Source organism: Pseudoliparis swirei, chromosome 6 (genome assembly GCF_029220125.1).
Source record: "Pseudoliparis swirei isolate HS2019 ecotype Mariana Trench chromosome 6, NWPU_hadal_v1, whole genome shotgun sequence".
NCBI classification, from domain to species: domain Eukaryota; kingdom Metazoa; phylum Chordata; class Actinopteri; order Perciformes; family Liparidae; genus Pseudoliparis; species Pseudoliparis swirei.
This window is the reverse complement of record NC_079393.1, coordinates 6,058,193-6,079,270: the sequence shown is the minus strand read 5'-3', so window position 1 is coordinate 6,079,270 and position 21,078 is coordinate 6,058,193. Positions and strand designations below refer to the sequence as shown.

Here is a 21,078-nt window from a genome sequence, read left to right as displayed (position 1 = left end):
CACGCTAATAATAATAAAGAGTTACCTACGCTAATAATAAACCATAACCCACATGTGTCCAACTTGTCCAATTTATGATCTTGGAGAAAATGTTTACAGAATGTTTGGTTATGGCTAAAGTAAAGATGACAATCGTGACATTTACTAACTGCCGGACTAAAGTCCAGAGGGAACCTCCCCCAGGTAATGTGTGATTATAAAGGGATTGACCTACATTCCACAGGCCGAGCCGTAGCGTTGTTTCCACACACAGGTCGAATCGTATCGATGAAAGTCATCACACGAATCAGAAGGTCTGTACTGCTCATTGTTTATTTTATTTTTATTTTTTGGGGGGGGATTTGGTCAGCATGCGGGGGAGGTCTTTACAAAATGATTGAGAGTCGCCCTTATAATCTGAATTGCTTGTGACGATAAATAATACACTCAACAACAACAGCACTAAGCTACAGTATGCCCGAGGGAAATCTAGTATGTGTGTGTGTGTGTGTGTTTTGGAGGCCGAGGTGGACCTTCAGAGCCCCGAGTCAATAAATAATTGAAAAGCTGCTCTTGTTTCACACTTTTCTCTCCGTCTGCTTTTGTCTTTAATTAGGAGGTTACGGACCCTTAAGGCTCAGCGTCAAGGAGACCAAAGTCACAGAGGACGACGCGAGGCTTTCAATATCCAATCAAACTTCAGGAATTAAAGATGACGAGAGTTGCCACTTCCCTATTGTCGTTCCCGACTCTTCACGTTCTGACACCGGCTCAGAGCCCTTTGGTTTCATCTTCTCCTGCACTGGGTTCCCCCGGCTCGTCACTCTATGACGGTCCACTGCTGCCATATCGTTAACATGTGGATTAACCCCCCAAAAAAGTAGTCACTTAGGACGAGGCAACAAAACCGCTTCGTGGAAATTGCTAAGTGAGACTTGACATATTGAAAACAAGGACACAGAACACGGAACATTGGGTGAATACTTCGTGTTTTTGTTTTTCCCGTTCATCATTCCCCCCTCCCACTCGACCAACATTTTTTTTTGGGGTCTTTATACAAACGCCAGCACATTCCCGGAGCGCTCGCTCTGAACGTCGAGAGCGAGAGGCGTTGATCGAACAAAACTACAAGGCCAGTTTATTTCTCTTGTTCGTGCAAAAGAAACAATACATCAGTCCAGGTCCTACAAAAATAACATGTCCTTTCCTTTATGTGCTACAACTTACATCATGGGGCCAAAAATCAGAAGCATCTCCGATCCATTTGAGGTATTTTAAACATATAAACCCACCAGTGTCCCACCCAGTCAGGATGTGGCCTCAGTGAGTTATGAGGTAGAAAAGCCTTGAGGAGCTTCTCGATAGGCAGTTACAGTACACTCATCAGCCTGTAAATACAATAATCAATACACTGAGTAGGGGGCTAGTTTCAATAATAAAAGTTCCTCTAGCAGAGGGCCTGTAGGAGAATGCAAAAAATTTAAGAAAATGTGCTTTTGGTATATTAAAGTTGAACAATCTAGACTTGCGGGAAGTGAGGAAGACATTCTGAGACCTGCGTTACACATTGTGCTATCACTCATTATTTTTTACTTTCAGATTGTGGTTAGTTGTAACATTACATAAAATGCTCACACACTTAGAAAACAAAATCTTCTATTGTTGTTGCACTGAATATAGAGTCATAATTTATCGAATAGTTTCACCATGAATTAACATGTTTGACCTCACACACCTCTTGATGGTTTGACAGCAGGCCATATATCCCGAGTACGAGTCTGAGGATGTGAAGGTGTGCCAGCTCGCCACGATAATTCAACGGCCCGAGGTCACCTCGGACCGTTTTGCCGCCGGCGAGTCGTCCGGCAAGGACGAGGAGGAACGCCGACCTCCCTGCAGCTCGGAGCGACGCCGCCATTCACGCGGTTGAATTTGCATAACTATCCCTAACCTGCACATAGTTATTCAAATAACCTTGAGTCGGCCAGTTGAATGAGGTGTGACTCATTAATTGTGCAGTTTGTGCTCGAGCCCTTTCGACCGGGCCAAAGGGAACGCCCGGGGGGTGGCTCGGAATTAGATTCACATATTTTAGAGCTATAAAACTCCTCGTTTGGTACTCGAAGCCGTGGGAAGATGAAGTTACAATGACATGTGCAGAGCGATAGCCAATGAGCGACGCTTGCTTGGATTGGGAGATTTCAGGCGACGGTGGGTCAGTGGTCAGCTGGTCCGTCTTTCAAGCAGAGGGTTGGCGGTTCAACCCCCGCCCTAGTCGATGTGTCCTTGAGCAAGGCACTTAACCCTGAGTTGTTCCCTGTAGCTGTGTCTATGGGGTATGAATGTAACATGAAGTAGGTGAATGTGGATAAAAGCGTGAGCTGAATGTAATCAGAATCAGAATCAGGTTTATTGCCAAAGAATGTTTTCACAAACAAACGAGGAACTTTTTTTGGCGGAAGGTGCAAGATTCGCGCACCAAGACACCGAGTCGATAAAACGTACCCTCACTAATTCATTGATAGCCCCAACTATCCTCACAGTGTTGTTAATGTCGTGATAACCCGAGGTGATCAATATGCGGATGGAGTTTCTTCACTTACTATAGATTATATTCAATTAATTTCAGTTTATTTTGTATAGCCCAATATCACAAATTACAAATTTGCCTCAAAGGGCTTTACAATCTGTACACATACGACTTCCTGACCTTTGACCTCACATCGGATCCGGAAAAACTTCCAAGAAATAGAAAAAAACCTTCACGGGAGAAAATAAAGGGAACACACCGTCAGGAGAGCAACAGAGGAGGATCCCTCTCCAGGATGGACAGAACAATAGATCCCATTGGTTTCATATATTTCTTTTTTTTAGCTGTCTACGGTGTATGATTTTAACATGATTGTAAGTCGCTTTGGATAAAAGAGTCAACTAAATGACATGTAATATTATTTCATTCAAGAATTAAATATGGCACGACGTCCTTCTTGATAAAAAAAAGTTAAACAAGGAGACGCAAACTGAATGAATTTAGATGCATTTGTCACACACAAGCACACAAATACAATAACATCATGTTGACTCATCAGACGAGGCCCGGTGACTAATTTTCCTCCATCGTGAAGGTTTTGTGTTATTTTCCTTTTTTGAAACCGTTTTTCTAAAACCATGTCAAATGGTGAATAAAGTTATTCACTTTGCCTTTCGACAGCACGGCGGATATTACGAGGACGGCCATCACATAGGCGGACTTCCGATTTGCAGGCGTTCTCCTGCCAGCAGCTCCTGATTGAAATGAAGGAAACCCGCTGAGTGTAAACATCGTGGAGAGAAACGACAAAGCGTGGAGCTGATTGGAGGGCTTAGACCGGAGGTTTAGGACACCAATCAATAGCAAGCACAAATTACTACAAATGGGTAACTCTTCACCACTGACTACACATGTTGTTCACACTCTTTCACTCTGACTCCATCGAGCACTCAATCAAAAGTGATTGTGGAACTTTAAACGCTCGTGGACGTGAATGAACTGATCCATGATTGTTTTTTGGGGGTTTATCTCGCTAGCTTTTGCACATTTGTCATGTTTTCAGAAAACAGGGATACGCTCATATCCCTTTAAGAGCAACCCCTAAAAGAGTAGACTGTTGTATGTATGGACCTTATCCCAGTTGTAAGGTAGTAAGGTATATAGAGAGAGATTTATAGAGAGCGAGGTAGAGGTAGTAAGGTATATAGAGAGATTTATAGAGAGAGAGGTAGTAAGGTATATAGAGAGAGATTTATAGAGAGAGGTAGAGGTAGTAAGGTATATAGAGAGAGATTTATAGAGAGAGAGGTAGAGGTAGTAAGGTATATAGAGAGATTTATAGAGAGAGGGAGGTAGTAAGGTATATAGAGAGATTTATAGAGAGAGAGGTAGAGGTAGTAAGGTATATAGAGAGATTTATAGAGAGAGGTAGAGGTAGTAAGGTGTATAGAGAGAGATTTATAGAGAGAGAGGTAGAGGTAGTAAGGTATATAGAGAGAGATTTATAGAAAGAGAGGTAGAGGTAGTAAGGTGTATTGAGAGAGATTTATAGAGAGAGAGGTAGAGGTAGTAAGGTGTATAGAGAGATTTATAGAGATAGAGGTAGTAAGGTATATAGAGAGAGATTTATAGAGAGAGAGAGGTAGAGGTAGTAAGGTGTATAGAGAGAGATTTATAGAGAGGGAGGTAGTAAGTTATAGAGAGAGAGGAAGTAAGGTATAGAGAGAGAGGCATATAGAGAGAGAAAGGTAAAGAGGGAGGTAGAGGTAGTACGGTATAGAGAGAGAGAGGTAGAGGAAGTAAGGTATATATAGAGAGAGGTAGAGGTATAGAAAGAGAGAGGTATAGAGAGAGAGAGGTAGAGGAAGTAAGGTATATATAGAGAGAGGTAGAGGTATAGAAAGAGAGAAGTATAGAGAGAGAGAGAGCTAGTAACATTTACCCACCAAACTGCAGACACTTGTGTGGTTACCAGGCAGCCAATCAGTCATCAGAGTGACTCGTACAGACGAGGGACGACCCTCGCAGGGTGTTTCCCCTCAGGGGAGTATTTAGGTAATGCATTTATGATTTTAATATTCGAATTAATTCTAGCCCAGCAATGACATAAGGATAGCTATTTTAGTTTGAACGTCCACCGACGGCAGTAATAACACCGCGGAGACCTACAGGAAACGACAGAACATTCACACTTCAAAGAGTTATCATCAAGCAGGCAGAATTTTGATTTCATAAAGTATTTTTCATGGCAGAAGTGTCATGCAGTCATATCTATATATTCGTACTCGGGCCGAACCATCACACATGTCTATGCTCAAGGTTTTTAATTAAGTTTACAGGGAGTTCTGCTGCTTTGTTCCTCATGTTCAATTAAAAGCCAACGCACATGAGAAAGACCTCTTGAATCCGGGCTTCGATTGATTAATGTTTTTCTTCTTTCTCTTCAAGGTCAAGGGCCTTTCGGTCAAGGTGTGTATCAAAAAAAGGATCTGATAGCCGCCCTCGGTGTGATCACTTATGCTTCGCCGTCAGCAAAAGTTGCCGCCGCCCGAGGCGTGGACTTCACTATAAACAAACCGACAGAACGGCCATGAATCCCAATGAGATCTCCTCCACAGCATCATCTCCGACACGCCGAATACGAATTTAGCATGCAGCCACTAACTCACCTGTGTACATATCGACGGTGGGAATACGGGCCGGGGGGGGGGAGGGGTGGCCGATAATCAGATACGGGTCATGAATGAGCATTTACTGCATACCAAATGAAAAGTAATCAATTTGTTGCCTAGGTAGCGCTATAGTTCTGCTTTTAAATGGCCCTCGTGCATGGAAGGACATGAGCAAAGTTGGAATACATAAATAAATAAGCAGCCGGCGCGATGGAAGCCGCCACAGGGCATGAGAGAAACCAGAGACACAGTCATGGTGACGGTGGAAAGAAAAATCTCTCAGCACCGGGAGCAGCAGCGGTGGTGAGGGGTGGTCTCCAGTCAATGTAGTCTGCATCTCATTAGACCAACATTAATAACTGGATTAATAAAGCAAACAAGTCATATATATGTTTGTGTGTATATATATATATATATGTATATATGTGTATATGTATATATACACACATATACACATATATATATATGTAGATGTATACATATATATACATACAGTATATATATGTATACTTATATATGTATATATCTGTATATGTATATATATAGACATATATATACATATGTGTAGATTTATACATATATATTTATATATATATGTGTAGATATATACATATATATATTTATATATATATGTAGATATATATATATATTGTCCTGATTTAAACATTTATTTTTTTCAATTTTTGCTTTACTAGTTAGAATTATTCATATTTATTTATTTGGAAATATTGACAGGTACATAACAAAGTAAACATGTACTTAACTTATGTTCCCATTATTTTTCATCTTTCTATACAAATAGACAACGATCCCCCCCCCCCCCCCACACACTGGTACACCCACCCAGAGGAATAGGAAAATAAATACATAAAAAATAGATAAAAGGAGATCACCTGATTTGGCCGAGCCAGACGTCTACAGATGTACCTAAACACACACACATCTGGTACATCTGTATGTAGACCCACCTGCATCAATACCCAGTCATTACATCACACAAGTACAATATATACACAAAAACGAGTTAGAATTCATTAACTGATATTTTCCACCAATTCAATTCAGTTTATTTGTATAGCCCAATTTCACAAATTACAAATTTGTCTCGGAGTGCTTTACAATCTGTACACATAGACATCCCTGCCCCAAAACCTCACATCGGACCAGGAAAAACTCCCAAATAACCCTTCAGGGGGAAAAAAAGGGAAGAAACCTGGAGGAGAGCAACAGAGGAGGATCCCTCTCCTAGGATGGACAGATGCAATAGATGTAATGTGTACAGAAGGACAGATTTAGAGTTAAAATACATTCAATGAATATGACAGAGTGTATGAATAGTTCATAGTAGGCATATTCCACGATGGAGACCTCCACGATCCATCAGGCAGATGGCGGTGGGGAGGAGGAGGGGGCGGAGTCTCAACAGGACAGTGGCGTAGTCATGAGCAGGAATTACACGACCCAGACGATCCATCAGGCAGATAGGATCTATGCCGTCTCATAGGGTCCGATGACCCCATGAGACGAAAGTCAAGGACTTCCGGGAGAAAGCAGAGTTAGTAACGTGTGATTGAGAGATGAAAATTCATCCTTAAGGAGAGAAAAAGAGGAGATAGGTACTCAGTGCATCCTAAAACGTCCCCCGGCAGCTATAAGCCTATAGCAGCATATCAAGGGGCTGGACCAGGGCAAACCTGATTCAGCCCTAACTATAAGCTCTGTCAAAGAGGAAGGTCTTAAGTCTACTCTTAAATGAGGTGACTGTGTCTGCCTCCCGGACTGAAATTGGAAGCTGGTTCCATAAAGAGGAGCTTGATAACTAAAGGCTCTGGCTCCCATTCTACCTTTTAAGACTCTAGGAACTACAAGTAGTCCCGCATTTAGTGAGCGTAGCTCTCTAGTGGGGCAATATGGTACGACAAGCTCCTTAAGATATGATGGAGCATCACCAATCAAGGCTTTGTAGGTTAAGAGAAGAATTTTAAAAGTGATTCTTGATTTTACTGGGAGCCAGTGCAGAGCAGCTAGTGCAGGAGTGATGTGATCTCTTTTCTTAGTTTTAGTGAGAACACGAGCTGCAGCATTCTGGATCAACTGGAGGGACCTAAGAGATTTATTAGAGCAGCCTGCTAATAAGGAGTTGCAGTAATCCAGTCTCAAGTAACGAACGTGAACCAATTTTCTGCATCTTTTGAGACAAGATGTGCCTGATTTTGAAATATTACGTAGATGAAAGAATGCAGTCCTTGAGATTTGCTTTACGTGGGAGTTAAAGGACAAGTCCCGATCAAAGATAACGCCAAGATTCTTTACAGTGGTGTTGGATGCCAGGGCAATGCCGTCTACAGAATCCACATCACCAGATAATTGATCTCTGAGGTGCTCAGGGCCGATTAAAATTACTTGGGTTTTGTCTGAGTTTAACATCAAGAAGTTGCAGGTCATCCATGTTTTATGTCTTTAAGACATGCTTGAATTTTACAGAGTTGGTTGCTCTCCTCTGGTTTTATCGATAAATATAGTTGAGTGTCATCTGCATAACAATGAAAGTTTATGGAGTGTTTCCTGATAATATTGCCCAAAGGAAGCATGTATAAGGTAAATAAAATTGGTCCAAGCACAGAACCTTGTGGAACTCCGTGATTAACGTTGGTGGTTATCGAGGCGTCATCGTTTACAAATACAAACTGAGATCGATCTGATAAATAGGATTTAAACCAAATTAGTGCCGTGCCTGAAATGCCAATCGACTGCTCCAGTCTCTGTAACAGGATGTCATGGTCAATGGTGTCGAATGCAGCACTAAGGTCTAACAAGACCAGGACAGAGAGGAGTCCTTTATCTGCTGCCATTAAGAGGTCATTTGTAATTTTCACCAGTGCCGTCTCGGTGCTGTGGTGTTTTCTAAATCCTGATTGAAATTTCTCAAATAAACTATTATGATGTAGAAAGTCACACAACTGATTTGCGACCACTTTCTCAAGGATCTTGGAGAGGAAGGGGAGGTTAGAGATCGGTCTGTAGTTAGCCAATACCTCTGGATCCAGAGTGGGCTTCTTCAGGAGAGGTTTAATAACAGCCACCTTGAAGGAGTGTGGTACGTGGCCTGTTAGCAGAGACACATTGATAATATCTAATAGAGAGCCGCCAATTAAAGGCAAAACGTCTTTAAGCAGCCTCGTCGGGATGGGGTCCAAGAGACAGGTAGACGTGTTCAAGTAGAAACCGTTGAAAATAATTGGTCACGGTTGATAGGAGAAAATCCTCCAAATATACACCAGGGCATACAGCGGTTTCCAAGGCCATTCCACTTGAGAACAGATTGGCACTGGTTATGGGCAAGAGATTATTAATCTTGTCCCTAATAGTTAAAATCTTTTCATTAAAGAAGTTCATAAAGTCATTACCACTAAGGTTTATAGGAATGCTCGGCCCACAGAGCTGTGACTCTCTGTCAGCCTGGCTACAGTGCTGAAGAGAAACCTGGGGTTGTTTTATTTTTTCTATTATTGATGAGTAATAGGCTGCTCTGGCATTACGGAGGGCCTTCTTATATGTTTTAAGACTATCTCGCCAAACTAAGCGGGATTCTTGAGATTAGTTGAACGCCATATGCGTTCAAGCTTTCGTGACGTTGCTTCAGTTTGCGGGTCTGAGGGTTATACCAGGCAGCAAACCTCCTCTTCCTCACTGTCTTCTTCTTCAGAGGGGCTATCGAGTCCAGTGTCATTCTCAGAGAGCCTATGGCACTGTCAACAAGATGATCAATCTGGGACGGACTAAAGTTAGACCAGGAGCCCTCTGTTATATTGAGACGTGGTATCGAATCAAATACAGAAGGAATCGCTTCTTTAAATTTAGCTACAGCACTATCAGTTAGACATCTAGTGTAGAAACTTTTGACTAACGGAGTACACTCCGGTAGTATAAATTCAAAAGTTATGAGGTTGTGGTCTGACAGAAGAGGATTCTGTGGGAAGACGTTCAAATGCTCAATGTCAACGCCATAAGTAAGAACAAGATCAAGCGTGTGGCCAAAGCTGTGAGTGGGTTTCTGTACTCTCTGACAGAAGCCAATCGAGTCCAACAAGGAGATGAATGCAGCACTAAGGCAATCATTATCAACATCCACATGGATATTAAAATCTCCAACAATAATAACTTTATCGGTTTTAAGAACCAAACTTGATATAAATTCTGAGAATTCAGATATAAACTCTGAATATGGACCTGGTGGCGGTACAGAATCACAAATCGAATTGGCTGTAGTGTTTTCCAGGTTGGATGTGAAAGACTAAGAACAAGGCTTTCAAATGAGGTGTAGTGTAATTTTGGTTGAGGATTAATTAATAGGCTCGATTCAAAGATGGCTGCTACTCCACCTCCTCGACCGGTGCCTCGAGGAATGTGAGTATTAATATGACTTGGAGGAGTCGATTCATTCAGGCAGACATATTCTTCATGGCTCAGCCAGGTTTCAGTTAGGCAACATAAATCAATGTGATTATCTGATATTAAATCATTCAGTAACACAGCTTTAGATGACAGAGATCGAATATTTAGGAGACCACATTTAATAGACCTATTTTGTTGCAATGCTGAAATAATTGTGTTAACTTGTATAAGGTTATTGTGTACGACTCCTCTTCTGCTTACTTTTGATTTATTTAATTGAAGTGGCCGTGGGACAGACACAGTCTCTACTCTAAAGTCAAGGGTGGGTAACTGCTCGAATGGAAGAGCAGAGAAGGGTGTTAAACTACAACTCTGCTCCCGGTTCCTGATCTGAACCCTGGGTTGTCATAGATTAAGTCCGTGATCAACTTGGTCATATTCGCAGAAATGAGACGCTCCGTCCAACGTGGGATGAATGCCGTCTCCTCATCAGATCAGGTTTTCCCAGAAAGTCTTCCAGTTGTCTACGTAGCCCACATTATTCGCTGGGCACCACCTCGACAGCCAGCGGTTGAAAGACGACATTCGGCTATACAATTCGTCTGTCTGCAAATTTGGGAGAGGGCCAGAGAAAATTACGGTGTCCGACAACGTCTTGGCATAAGCACACACCGATTCCACATTAATTTTAGTGAGTTCCGAGCGGCGGGCTCGGGCGTCATTACCACCGGCGTGTATTACAATCTGACTGTATCTCCGCTTATCCTTAGCCAGCAGCTTCAAACAAGACTCCACGTCGCCCGCTCTGGCCCCGGGAGGCACACGACTCTGGTCCGTGGCTTCGCTATTTTCACGTTCCTGACTATAGAGCTCCCGATAACCAGGGTGTGTTCCTCAGCGGGTGTGTCGCTGAGCAGGGAAAACTGGTTCGAAACGTGAAGTGGTTGGTGCACAGCGGGCTTCTGTGTAGACTTACGACTCCTGCGAACAGTTACCCAACCATCCGGCTGCACGGTTACCGGGGCACAGCTAACAGCTGACTGTAGCTCCGCGCCGACTACGGGAGAGGGCGGGCTAACTAGCATAGCTGTCTGAGCTTCGATAGCGCGGAGCCGTGCATCTAACCCACTTAGACCTGCCTCCAACCTAGCAAATAAACTACACTTGTTGCATGTATCGTTATCATTAAGGGAGGCAGGGGGATAACTATACATGAGACACACTGAGCAAGAGGGAGCGGGAGGGAGAGAAGAAGAAGTCATGCTCGCTGTTGAGCTGGCAACCAAAGCTTACCGGAAGAGTGAGATGATGCGTTCAGGAGCAGCTGGGAAAATCCACCACAGTTACTCCGTTCCAAACATTAAACCCGTCGGGTCGAGCGGGGACGCGGCCGTCCCGATGAGACAAACATTGCTTTTGTCAGAGGTACTTTTATTCTTTCGACTCGTTTTTTTTTTATTGCTCGTAAAAAAAACAACGACTTACCTTCCACTCCCGATGGCTGCGATGCACCTGTGCCACCATCAATAAAAAAAAAACTGCTTCGCTGAGTGTTGCAAGCAGCTGTTAAACAACTCCCGCAAAAAAAAACTGAGACAGCGGGTAAATTGATATTGTAATACCGTTTTCCAAATCAAAGACGAGAAAAGGAAAGGCTGAGGACGTGACGGTGCCACGGGAAAAAACAAACAAATTTAGGGATGGAGCAGAAGCGGTGAGATCATCCAGCCTCTGCTGCGCAAGATGACTCAAACTGGAATTGGGCCCGATGTCTGCCTTTGACATGCTGTGGAGATATTTTTTTGTCTGTTTTTTTCTTTTCTTCTTCTTTTCTTATGTGGAGCAGACACACATTTATTTTTTTAAGGATACAAATGTGTGATGTAATTGAAGAGGCGCAGCAGCAAAAGACGTGGATTAGACTTCACCCACTTCCATTTTTTTTTTTTTTAAACCATTAGACACTGACAGAGCGTGTTCTCCGCCACACACCAGCGGAGCTCCATAAGTATACCTAATTACACATGTGAAGCACACCGTCAACTCCTTAAAAAAAAAAAAACAGCCCAGACTCATCTCGACGCTAGCAGCTATTTCAGTCTCGCTCGTGTATTTCTAGGTCACAGATTGTTTCGCGAGCAATGCCACAACTGCCTCGTACTCAGTCTTCTGTCGCATCGACAAGCGCGGATGAACACAACGGAACTAAATTGCATTGAGAGAAGATGTTGAGAAGACTTGTTCCCCCCCCCAAGGAAAATAGCGTCATCACTTGTGTCATCTGGACACTTCCTTGTATAAACCTCGGTTCACGTAAATACATATGTTATGCAACTCCAGCAAATGACAAAGCAGGGACAAAGTATCTTCAAATATGTCAGGAAACGCAGCCGCATAGGTTTATTATTCTGACTGTCGTCTAATATCTAAGCTATAAATGGGAATTTGACAAAGAAAAAAATGGATTAGCTCCTGGGTGTTGACAACAATTTCCTCCCGGTGTCTGCTACCATGAGAGTACGGCACACTGTGCCACTTCCAAACAAACAACGAGGCTATATTTAATAACTGCCTTAAATAAATATCCTCCCTCGGGTATTTGTGTCGGCAATGACGGACTTAGCAACAACTCCCCCGCAGCACCCGGCAAAACTCCCACAGGGAGAGGGAAGTGACTCAACCACACGTTTCCCCCAAATAGCACCAACAGAAATGTAAATTCCGGTTAGGGTAACACTTTTTTATCACACCCATGTGTATGCATTATAAAGATACTTAATGTGGTCTCATATACGCTGTATCATTATAGTTATAAGCACGTATAAACATTCATGCCTTTTAAACAATCATAACACATTATAAAGATACTTAATGTGGTATAATCTGTTTATAACAATGTATCATTATAGTTATATGCATGTATAAACATTCATACCTTATAAAAAATCATAACACAATATAAAGATACTTAATGTGATATAATCTGTTTATCACACTATCATTATAGTTATAAGCACGTATAAACATTCATACCTTATAAAAAATCATGATGCATTATGAAGATACTTAATGTGATATAATCTGTTTATAACACTAACATTATAGTTATAAGCACGTATAAACATTCATACCTTATAAAAATCATAATGCATTATAAAGATACTTAATGTTGTATAATCTGCTTATAACACTATCATTATAGTTATAAGCAGGTATAAACATTCACACCTTATAAAAAATCATAACACATTATCAAGGTTTCCATAATTACTGTTCTCTGGTATCTCAATTCTTCTCAATTTGAAATAATCTTAATGTATTAGAATTCCAAAAGTTGCGAGATTATAATCTATTTATAATGCATTATCCTTAGTTATAACACATTATTGTGAATGCAGATCAAACTTTTGACTTGTTTTAGCATATATTTAATAATACATTAAATTAAAAATGTTTGTTTTTTAAAAGAACTCAACGGAAAATAGTACAACATATAATTAATTACGAATGTTAAGATAATTAAAAGGTTAGAGCTTTTAACCACGATAGTATGCGATAAATTGTTTGAAATAAACCATTATGATAATACATGGCAAGTAGAGGAACAGCTAAGATTAATTGGTAAGATTGAGCCAGCCTCATGTAAAACACATAATTAAAGCTGAAACAATACGGGATTACTACTCTCTGCCGTGCATCCTTTTACAGATAAAAGTAAATTAGGTGGAATGTACTTAACTCTGTATGTTGTTGATTTGGCAGTGAACAAATCTGACATTACAGTTGATATCTCATTATTGGGGGGTGAATGGTGGTGTGGGGGGCGCTATGGACCATTTCTAGTAAATCAAAAGCCTCCTTCAGGCCCCAGAAAGGCTGAAGACCAGACCTGACAGCCCCAACAGTTGCCGTAATGATTTCTATCCAGAAGCAGACGCTAATGCCGATGTAATTAAAATCCTTGTAAGATGAATCCTGCATAAATAAGTTACATTTGATGATGGATCTAATTAAGCCTCTAAGACTTCACAGGAGCATGATTTTGCGGTGTTAAATTAAATTACAAGAGACTAAGTGAAAGTCATTGCCAACTGAATCCCGACATATTCTTAATGTGCTTAAAACATTGACTCATGCAAACAGCCCTGACTAAAGAAATGTCAGCGTTGGTATTACCTCTCATTTTGCTATCACTCACGTACCACCAAAACAATAGTAAACATGTTAAATATAATTATCCCCTCTATAATAAAACGATGGTGTTACAAGGTGAAGAACTACTGAACTTATAGTTGGTATTCGTATACATCCAATGGCAATAACAAAGAGGGTCAATGTCCCATTACATTGCTAACCTTCACATATCAATAAGTATGATCATCCCTCAAATACTGATAACACCTGTGTGGGAAAATACCCTCCCTTTGGTTTTCATTCATATGCCATTATATAAGTACCATGACCCACCACTTCTATGGCTCACATAGCTATCAGATACTTATCATGATGATAATAGCAGGACCTATCATGCATATTGTCAACGTCACCCTAGTTAGCCATGTTATTGTCTTCATGTAGGGTCCCCATATACCTCATGTATGTTGTTCAATCGAAAAATAACCTGTTCATAATTAATGATGATAAAAGGGATGATATGCCATGTTTTCCTATATGGTTTAGCACAATCCTACAACCTGTAGGCCAATCTGCACCATAGTCTACCTGATTTTGAGTGTAGCTTTGTCTGGAGCAACACATTTTGATTGTATTTCCATCAAAGTACCAAACTGGGCACTGCTGGTCAGATATGAATAAACATTGAATTCCTGCATTGCCTATTTCTCGCATCAAATGTACTGTTTGTTTTTTTGCAGTACAATTAAAAAAGTAAGCTTCAGTTGGTGCTTGTTTTTTGTTTTCTACATAAAAAGTTAGGCTACCAACTGCAGCTTTAATCAAGTCTGAACTCTTACTTGATGTCCTACACCGGGACCCAGCAATTTCCTCCAGAGCTCTCTTGAGACCATCAAGTTTACGGGCCTGAGATTGTCTCAATCATGGCTCTCAAATCTCGACATCCCACCCTGAGCCAACCCGTCTCAGGACGAGTGAGACGTGTTCTGAAAGTACAACGAAATGTACACCGATAAAACGGAAACACCGGTGGTGTGTGATACCCGGAGGTAGAGGATGGTCCTTCGGTGTGTGGCAGCAATACGATCTGATGAAACGTTCATGATGTGTGGCGGGAAATTGGGCCATTGATACTGCAAACTGTAGCTTGATTTGGCAAGTATGATTGGAACAATGTAGAGGGTTATACATACTATGAGATAACATAGCACTTCTTTGAATCACATGGGGACATCTGATCGTAAACAACTTCAACACAAGTATTTAGCTTAAATGAGTGTTACACATTCTGCCAGAGGACACTGGATGCGATTCGGAAAAGGTAGCCCTGTCTTTTGTCTTGCAGGCATTCATTACCAATTTCAAAAGGGTGTCTCGTTTTATGGACACACGATCACAACGGCAGCAGAGAAGTCTCCTAGAAGAGTTTCCATGTGCCCAGAAGTTGATTTAACGTGGATCCATTTTCTTCGGTATTGTAGGATCGATTGACTTGTGACTCGGTCACTTCAAGGTTTTTATTTATTATTTATTTATCACTTGGAGCAAATCACTCGACAAAATCAAGACTATTTGCTTGAGCTCGTGCCACCCCTGAGGAGCCAGGACAGCAGAAAGTCTTGACATCTTCCGTCGGAAAATAAAAACACACCTTTTCCGACTATACCTTGAATAAAAACAGATTAGCACTTGAATGGCACTTACTTATGATATTTTATAGTTTGTCTTTCTTGAAGAAATGTTACTTTCTTGATTCTTGTTGTTCTGAGTTTGTACTCATGGTTGATTCACTTATTATAAGTCTCTTTGGATAAAAGCATCCGCTAAATGACATGTGATGTAATCCATTAGGGTATGGATCCTCCAACCTCCTCCTTCAATCAAAGCTAAAGCGTGGATTTCACCAATGTGCTCAACCTCGTCGTTGGAAATGTACCTAATAAATAGAACAGATGAAGCATTTAAAGCATTGACATTAGAGAATGTTTTACCTATTTGGCAGAAGGTGAACGATTGGCCACTTTCTCTCAAAGTTACACAAGTCATCCACTATTTATGCTCATAACAAAGCTCACGCTTCTCATCAGGATTGGTTGCTTAGGTGGCCTGACATTGTCCCCACCTATAGGATGATGACACATGTTGGAAGCTCGCCCTTGGATAACATAATTGTATGAGGTCATTGTATCTCTTAACCTTTCGGTAAACCACTGTTTAGCCTTTTGACCTGGTTTCCACTCATACATAAACATCATGGACATTAACTTCAACACCTGACCCATACAGAACATATCGCCTGAAGTTAGGAAAATCTATTCTCAGGTGTACAACAGAAAAACAGAACAGTATGAAAATTCTAAAATAAAAAATTTAACATACATTTGGAATTTAAAGAGAACGTAAAACAAATTCCGTGGAATAAAGATATGTGCTGTCAAAGGGTCGATAAAATGTGCCGAGGTGTTCAAGTAGAGATGTATCGAAAGAGAGACAGAGACTTGAGTGTGTTTACGACCATGTCGCTGGCTCTCTAGCTTTATCAGACTCTCCAGATGGAAGTACAATATATACAAGGAGATGACAGCCTATGAAACACACTGTGAGTTTTGTCTTCCTTTGTCTTGGCCGCAGTGATATTCAGGCTGCGTATAGACGGGACTATCGTCTGTACGTAGAGATGAAATGGTTCAGAAGTATACATCAATTTCACAAACCAAGCAAAAAATGGTAGATCTTTCGGAAATGGAAGACGACATCGTCCAGGAGAGATTGTACGTTTTCCGCTTAAATATAACAACTGCCGGCTAGGAAACGTGTCCATGGCTACAGTTACAAGCCACAATCTGACCGAGAGACAGCCTTGTAGTGCAGATGCAACACATCTGTAAAGGCTTCTGCGTGAGGGAAATATGATGTCGTTAATGAGACCGATGAGCAGATCTTTCAGCTTAAGAACTCTTTGACTTCACCTGTCTGCAATATGTGCATGAGCTTCAATTCAATTCAATTCAGTTTATTTGTATAGCCCAATTTCACAAATTAAAAATTTGTCTCGGAGTGCTTTACAATCTGTACACATAGACATCCCTGCCCCAAAACCTCGCATCGGACCAGGAAAAACTCCCAAATAACCCTTCAGGGGGAAAAAAAGGGAAGAAACCTTCAGGACAGCAACAGAGGAGGATCCCTCTCCAGGATGGACAGATGCAATAGATGTCATGTGTACAGAAGGACAGATTCAAGATTAATAGGGATCAAATACACTATCTCTTTAAATTTCTCTTTATTATAGCAACTAAAACAAGACCCAGGGTCTTTCTCCTGGCATTATTTAGGAGTTTGTGTCATGCTTTGTGTATATTCACCAGTTTTTAGTGGTATCTTCTATAACAGTGGTTCTCAAGTGGGGGTACGTGAAGGCCCTCTAGGGGGTACGTGAGATCTGTTTTAAATATATTTTAATCGAGCATCCATTAAAAAAGCCTTTGAAAATAGTCATTTCATACATATGCAATAAAATATAAGTGTAAGTTCATAAACTTGTATATATTATATATTTAATGCAAAATGCTGCGTATTACATATTTTTTCAACCCAAAATGCTTAGCACTGGTCAGGGGGTACTCCGCTGAAAAAGTATATTTCACGGGGTACATCACTCAAAAAAGGTTGAGAACCATTGCTCTATAATAAATGTGTGACGATGATTGATCAATGATTGATGTATTAGCCCTGAGTAGAGCAAGTTGACACGAGTTGGCAGGAACTGCATGAAAAAAAGTTGTAAAAACAAAAGATACCCATGAGGAATTGATTTCCAACAAGTTTCTTGCTGCAAACCCCTTCAAAAAAACACTTTTATGACATACACACCTGGTTTTGAAGATGATATTATTACCCGTCAAACAATCTGAGCTAATCACTCCTATGAACTCTTCAGGTAACGGCAGAAGTCCCTTTAAACTGAGTCGACGTGCACCGAGCACGAACATTACCCTCACTGAGGCGTCTTCATCACATCAACAGTGTCAAAGGGACAAAAGCTGCCACACCGAGGGACGTAAAGTGACTCCTTCCTTTCTCCCTCCTCTTCCGTCTACACCTCGAGGGTTTTCCTCCACCATCTGCTCGTGTAGTCACAACTTCCTTTCCCACGCATCACGTCCCGCCACCAACGTTTCCCCCGAATTACCGAAGCAGGACACTCCCTCCACATGGAGCTTCTGCGTTGTCTTTAAAAAGGCTCGGATTCCCACTGATGCATTATTTGAAGTATCCTCACCTTCATCACCGTGAGACGCGTTTAGATCAAAGTAAGAAGAAGAAAAAAAAAGGGGGAATGCGTTGCGCATATTTAATGATAGTGTTTGAAAATGATAAAAGGCTAGTTACGTTTTCTCTCCCACACACACACACACACAGGGCTGTGTTCTCCCATACAGTGCGAGTCAGATTAAGAGCAAAGAGGGGGCACTTCGATTACAGCAGTAGAATGACCCGCTTCGCACAAAGTTCACCTCATTTTGGTTGCAAATTAAATGTCGGCTTTGGTTTAGAGCGCTGAGCCCGGGGAGCCTCGCAGAATACGAATGTGCTCCACATCAACTGTGTAACCCTATCGCCGTTGTTTCATGAAATCAATTCAACGGGAGGCTTTTTTGCATTCAATATATATTCATTTCGATCAAATGCACAGTTTGCTCTTGACGATTAAAAACTGGGAGCGTTGAACAGTTTTAACCCTCACAGCGGGGATACACAGACTCGTCTCATCAGCTTCTATTAGTGCGGAGCTACGGTCATATTAACAATCCATCATCATCATCATCATCAGCTGCTGGACCTCGAGTGTGACCGCAGCGCACCGCCTGCCATTCACACAACATGGCGGAGGCTTCTTTCCCAAGCACAGGACGTGCGTGGTGAAGTCCGTGGTTGATCTTCTGTAGGTAGTCGCTGGGGGGGATTAAAAAGGGACATATTGTACTTCTTCTCACGTTCACATTTATATTTAGGTTTTCTTTGAGAACATGTTTCAATTCATTTCTGTTTAACCCTCCTGTTACCTTTCGGGTCAATTTGACCCCATTCAATGTTTAATGTCGGTGTTCCTTGGGGTCAATTTGACCCCAGGCTGTTTTTCACTGTGTCAAACATATAAGAAATATCAACTTTTTTATATATTTAAAGGGCTATTTAGGTAGTCAACAAACAAACATAAAGTACCTCACACTTAAACTTGGGAAACAATATTAATTCTAATAATTTTCTGGAGGTTTTAATTGCTGGGGTCAAATTGACCCCGAGGGTAAAATATGTTAGTAAATGTAAAGGTAACAGGAGGGTTAAGTTATACAGCCCGATATATCAATGTTACAAAATTGCCTCAGAGCTTTAAATGTAAAAAAATCAATACATATATTATAATGAGTATAGTGTTGAGTATTGAGTTTGATCACTTCATCGTATATTTAAAAAGAAATGTATATTCTTAATTCTCGTCTGTGTTGATTGTTGTTAATGTTGTTTATTGTTGCACCACCCGCCATGACAAACTCCTTGTATATGTAAAAATAAATGGCCATAAAAGTTTCTGATTCTGATTAGTTAGCTCTGATTAGCTTGCAAGAAAAAATTATGGTGCATATGACTTCATAAGTGGAATTTTCTTATGATCTTGCATTTGACATCGCAGGGGGAACCAAATGTGACTGGCTGGTTGAATCACGCGTTTATTTTTCTGATCTGAGCCACAAGAAAACCGACCGGGTTGCCCTATTTCAGTTTGTGGGTCCCAAACACCCCAAATGTAAATGTGCACGTGCACTGAAAAAGTGATCTTTTCATAGTCCGCCCTCTTTGAGCCTGTGACGGTGTAACTTTTGAAATATCATTCTCATCTCAGCGAACAGCCTTTTAAGCCCCACCGCTTTTGTGTTTTATTTATTTTTAAATTATAAGATCCATAATGCTTTCCCGAAGCTCAGCTTGGAATAATACTTTCCTAAACCCCTTCACAGACAGATCACTAGCTCACCAGTGCCACTTAGACTTCTGCTCCGAGGGTCTTTTCCAATTTGGCTTAAGTGTGGAAGGCTCACCTTCGCCCGGCCCACCGGCTGAAGGCCTCAGCGACAGGGAGCCTCCTCCCGTCTGAGCCTCTTCCGTCCTAATCTTGTCTCTCAACTCCTGGCGGCAGGTGTCGCGTAGCAACGCAGCGTTGATGCCGCTGTAGAGATAACTTGTGATAACACAAGCTATGAACGTGCGCCATCGTGACAATGCTTTCATTGTCAGCAGGCACAGCAGACTGTATCTCCATCCTAAATTCTCTGTACTAAAACCTCTCTAACTTTGTTCTGCTTCACTTTTTTAAAGTCAAACTTCTCAGAGAGAATGTTAACATATTTTAATATGATTTGAGAGTTTTAAACCTTTCAACTGCCTCATTCCAAACATATAATAATAATAATAATAATAATAATAATAATAATAAGCGTCTTTGGGTACTCAGAAAAGCGCAATAGAAATCTGAATAATTATTTTATTATATAATCATCCTGGAAGTGCTTTTTTTCTTTTTATTCGGACCTAAAATTGTAATATTTTTTCTGTGTGCCATGTTCATTTACTCTTACCCAGTAACATATACAGGACTGTCTCAGAAAATTAGAATATTGTGATAAAGTTCTTTATTTTCTGTAATGCAATTAAAAAAACAAAAATGTCATGCATTCTGGATTCATTACAAATCAACTGAAATATTGCAAGCCTTTTATTCTTTTAATATTGCTGATTATGGCTTACAGCTTAAGAAAACTCAAATATCCTATCTCTAAATATTAGAATATCATGAAAAAGTATACTAGTAGGGTATTAAACAAATCACTTGAATTGTCTAATTAACTCGAAACACCTGCAAGGGTTTCCTGAGCCTTGACAAACACTCAGCTGTTATAAATCTTTTTTTTTACTTGGTCTGAGGAAATATTCAAATTTTATGAGATAGGATTTTAGAGTTTTCTTAAGCTGTAACCCATAATCAGCAATATTAAAAGAATAAAAGGCTTGCAATATTTCAGTTGATTTGTAATGAATCCAGAATGCATGACATTTTTGTTTTTTTAATTGCATTACAGAAAATAAAGAACTTTATCACAATATTCTAATTTTCTGAGACAGTCCTGTAGACTGATATGTACACATCTGAACTAAAGAAATTTTTTTTTTTTAAATGTACAAATTAATAAAATATTAAAATAGCCCTAGTGGTTGCAGAGATACATCCTTTTTAGTTTGGGTATGCAATTTTCGGAGCAGAGGCCTAAAAAAGCGTGGTGCTTGAAAGGTAAATAATAATAATACTGT

General features: G+C 40.7%; 1 long non-coding RNA gene across 1 annotated transcript; it reads left to right on the top strand.

Annotated features, from left to right (window-relative positions):
* Window positions 1-235: 235 nt before the first annotated feature.
* Window positions 236-3,640, top strand: LOC130195093 (uncharacterized). Its single transcript, XR_008832009.1, has 3 exons — window positions 236-293; window positions 596-1,773; window positions 1,808-3,640. It is a non-coding gene; the product is annotated as an uncharacterized LOC130195093 (long non-coding RNA).
* Window positions 3,641-21,078: the final 17,438 nt, after the last annotated feature.